This window comes from Triticum aestivum, chromosome 5D (genome assembly GCF_018294505.1).
Source record: "Triticum aestivum cultivar Chinese Spring chromosome 5D, IWGSC CS RefSeq v2.1, whole genome shotgun sequence".
NCBI classification, from domain to species: domain Eukaryota; kingdom Viridiplantae; phylum Streptophyta; class Magnoliopsida; order Poales; family Poaceae; genus Triticum; species Triticum aestivum.
The window spans coordinates 246,952,978-246,957,764 of NC_057808.1; positions in this window are offsets into that span (position 1 = coordinate 246,952,978).

Below are 4,787 nucleotides of genomic sequence, written 5' to 3' on the forward strand. Positions count from 1 at the left end.
TGTACGGGCGGCGGCGGGCTGCCACGTGGCAGGCGCGGACTGGCTGCGGGGCGGCGGTGGAGAAACGTCCGGCGCCGGGCGGACGTGTCCGGCGCGCGGAGGGAGAGGTGTTGAGGATATAGACCTTAGAGTCACCCGCCAGAAGGGGCCGGGTTACTCATAATGGTCATCGCCAGAAGCCCAGCGACAAGCTTGAAGACGGTGGGCCAAAGATGGGCTTAAGACCCGGATATGGCTTAAGGCCCGTAGTTACAACCATCATTATGGTAGAACTTGTAGTGTAAGGCAAGAATAGTTGAGAGTCCGAGCCGGACACTCTTATGAGCCGGCCGGGACTCTGAGAGCCGCTGGGCGTCAACCTCTCTATATAAAGGGACGACCCGGCAGCGGTTTAGGGACAGGAAAGAAAGATCTCATCGAGAGCCGGGCATAGCAGTTAAGCTCCCTGGTCATCGAAACCCTAATCAATACCACCTCAACTGGACGTAGGCTTTTACCTTCACCGTAAGGGGCCGAACCAGTATAAACCCTCGTGTTCCTTGTCCCGTTAACCCCTTCAAGCTTCCTAGCGGCTATGGCTCCACGACTAAGTCCTAGCTTGAGGACATCTGCCGTGACAATTCGACGACAGCTGGCGCCCACCGTGGGGCCAGCGCACGGTGGATTTGAGTTCTTGAAGGGCAGCTTCGAAGGGCTCAAGGGATACGATGTGGGCCAGATGACCAAGAGTCGTCGCGGCAAGCTCTACATCGACGATGCAAGCTGGGGCCCCGACGCCGGGTCAATTGAGTACGGGTACCGGGTCCCCTTCGGCGGAATTCATGTTTTCATTGGCAAGATGGGAGAGCTGGGCCCTGAGCCGGATCTCTGCGCCGATTTCATCGAGACGGCTCAGCGTGCACGACCCGCCCGGGCCCTGCCTGCCTTAAAACATGCTTTTGTGGGATGTATCCATGGAGGGCTCTCTGATAGATCTGGATCTGGTGATGAGACGGCCGCCGGCTCTGACGGCGAGTCGTCCACAGATGAGTCAAACTCGTTGTATCAACTTCAAGATGGCAGGCTCATGGGTTGTTCCGATGGTGACAGTATTCCGGACCCGTTTGAGCCGCCAAGCCGGGTTGGAATCTTCATGGCCGGTGCGCAGCCTGTTCAGAACCTTGCGGCTGGAACGGGAAACCCGGTGCCCTCGCCGGCTCAGGTGCTGATGGATCTCACGGACAAGATGACGGCCCTGTTGATCTCCGCGGTTGACCCGGCGGATCAAGCTCAGCATGATGCGGAGGTGGCGCAGTTAAAGTTAGATCTAGTGAAAGCTAAGGAGGATCTGGCAGCGGAAGGGATCAGGATGGCTGCGGAGAGGGCGGCTCTCGACGCCCAAACTCAGTTGATCCAGGCGCAGTCCTTCCGGCTCACGATGGATCAGAACGCGTCCAATGAGGTCATGAGAAGGAGGCATCAAAAGGCCCAATCTCGACTCCCTCCGGTTTACGATCCTCGAAACCTCTTCAACACGCCAGGTGCAGGGTCTAGTAACCCGCCAGGGATCATAGTGCTCGGGTCTGGGAACCCTATTCAGCCGCAAGTGATGGGGCCTCCCCGGGTGAGCCCTGCCCCGCCTCAGTATGTGCCAATACCACCGGGTCATTATGCTAACCCGCTGGAGAACATGGTAGCCGCAGCAGCGCGGCTGGCGGCCCTCCCAATTGACGGCGACTCTCCGACGGCTATTGAAACCCGCCGGGTAAGGGAACTCCTTCAGACAGCACTGGCGCAGCAAGAGGCGTACTCCTACAGCCGGGACAGGATCCACTCGACCCCTCGTCCAGGCCGGAGCCCGAGTTATAGTAGACACATGGTCTCAGCGACCGGCTCAACTAATGTCCGACGCCATGACCCGCCCCCTGGCCATGGCCCGGTTCATAACGGAGCCTTTCACGTAGCAGACCAAGACAGAGCGTGGCAAGAGGCGGAGCAGGTGCCTCAGTTGACGGCTTACCAGACTCCCCCGGCTTATCTGACGACTTCCGTCGACGTGGGTATCCCTACCAGGACTGGAGGTGTCCCTTGTTTAGTGCCAGCTCTCCGCAATGAGCGTCTACCAAAGGACTTCAAAGGCCCTAGGAAGGTGCCTAATTACACGGCTGACTTACAACCCGCAGCCTGGATCGAAAGTTACGAGATGGCCATGGAACTGCTGGAGGTCAGTGAAGCGGCGATGGCCAAGTACTTCACCATGATGTTGGATGGGACTGCCCGCACTTGGTTGAAAGGGCTACCACCGAATTCCATCGGGTCTTGGGCTGAGCTGAAGGCCCGGTTCATCCAAAATTTCAAAGATACCTGTAGGCAGTCTATGTCAATTGTGGATTTGACTAACTGCAAGCAGCAGGAGGGTTAGTCTACGACATATTGGGTTCGCCGGGTTAAGGAGATAATACATTCATCTGATAAGATGGATGCCGGCTCTGCGGTCTTAATGTTGGAACAGAATTGTCGTTTTCTGCCCCTGAAGATGAAACTCGGGCGGCTTAAGCGCGACTGCAGTGATATGGGTACGCTGATGGCGGCTCTCGTCAAGTACGCCGATTCTGATAGTACCAAGGACCCCGCTTCAGATGATGAAAGGACAGGGAAGGGAAATAAGAACGGCAATGGCAAGGGTCCTCAGCATAACCCGGGGAGCCAAGGAGGTGGCAAGCGCAAGGCCGATGGCAGCCTAGAGTTCGTAGCCAACGCCAGCTCACAGGGTAATAACCAGCGATGCAAGGGGAGGCCCCCTCCCCGAGCCGGCGGGTCAGGCCCAACGCTGGAGCAGCTGTTGAATGAGCCTTGTCCAAGGCATGGCTCTAGAGAGAAGCCAGCTACTCATCTATGGAAGGATTGTGCAATCATGAAGGCCTTTAAGAATTCCAACGCCTTTAACGGCAACAATGGCCCGGGCGGTGGCTCAGGCGCCGGCGGCTTTCATGGCCCGGGCGGCGGTTCAACTTCTAATCCTCAGAACGGTCAAGGGGGTTTAATCAGCAGTCTGGCCAGGGTGATCAACAGCAGCAGGGAGGTTATCAGACCAATCCAAAGCAGCTTAGCGGTGGACAGTATCATGTGTTCACCACCAGTCTGTGTAAGCGAGATCAGAAGCTTCATAAGAGGGCTGTGAATGCTGTTGAGCCGGCGGTTCCACGCTACTTGCGGTGGTCTGAGCAGCCTATAGTGTGGAGTAGGGAGGATCACCCTCCCCGGGTGGATAATCCGGGTCACTTGGCCTTGGTGGTGGCTCCTCAGGTGGGAGGATATAAGTTCACTAAGGTGCTCATGGATGGAGGTAGCAGCATCAACATCCTCTATTATGAGATGTTCCGTCGTATGGGGTTGATTGATAAGAACCTCAGCCAGTCAAACACTATTTTCCATGGTGTGGTACCTGGTAAGTCGGCTTATCCAGTCGGCAAGATCGAGTTGGAAGTGGCCTTTGGAGATGCGCACAACTACAGGGTGGAAAAATTGACCTTTGAGGTGGTCAAGATAAGAAGTCCGTACCATGCCATATTTGGGCGGCCGGCTTACGCCAAGTTCATGGCACGGCCGTGTTACGTGTATTTACAGCTCAAGATGCTGGGTCATAATGGGACCATTACGGTTCACGGTAGCCGGAAGGTGGCCCTGGAGTGTGAGGAAGGCGATGCAGCTTATGCAGAATCTGTTTGTGCAACAGAGGAGTTGAAGTTTTACAAAGACAACGTTGACCCAACAGATATGACCTCTCTGAAAAAGCCGATTACGGAGCATGAGCCGGCAATGAAATTTAAGTCGGCTGATGAGACTAAACTTGTTGATTTCGTTCCAGGAGATTCATCGCAGCAGTTTAGCATCAGTGCCAGTCTGGATCCAAAATAGGAAAGCGCGCTCATCGAGTTCATCCGTGAGAATAGGGACATTTTTGCATGGAAGCCGTCTGACATGCCAGGTGTACCTAGAGAACTCGCTGAGCACACTCTCAATGTTGATCCAAAATTTAAGCCGGTCAGGCAGTTCCTTCGGCGGTTTAATGAAGAGAGGCGGAAAGCTATTGGTGAAGAGGTGGCCCGGCTCTTGGCGGCCGGGTTTATCATTGAAGTCTTTCACCCAGAATGGTTAGCTAACCCGGTGCTCGTACTCAAGAAGAACGGCACTTGGCGGATGTGTGTGGACTACACGGACTTAAACAAGGCGTGTCCGGCTGATCCTTTTGCCCTTCCCCGTATTGATCAAATTATTGATGCTACGGCAGGTTGTGAGCGCTTAAGTTTCTTGGATGCTTATTCCGGATATCATCAGATTAAAATAGCAGTTAAGGACCAGGAGAAGACGGCGTTCATCACTCCCTTTGGAGCCTTCTGCTATGTGTCCATGCCCTTTGGACTCAAGAGCGCACAGGCGACTTATCAGCGTTGCGTGCAGAACTGTCTTCATAACCAGATTGGGCGCAATGTTCATGCTTATGTGGATGATATTGTGGTTAAATCCAGGAAGGAGGAAACCCTGATAGATGATCTGAGGGAAACCTTTGATAATCTCCGGGTCTACAAGATGATGCTTAACCCGGCCAAGTGTGTTTTTGGTGTTCCTGCAGGCAAACTCTTGGGTTTCTTGGTTTCTAACAGAGGCATTGAAGCTAACCCGGAGAAGATCAAGGCCATCACCTCCCTGGCTAAGCCGGCATGTATAAATGACGTCCAGCGCTTGGCGGGTCGCATCGCTGCTTTGAGCCGGTTTATAAGCCGTTTGGGTGAGAAGGCCATGCCATT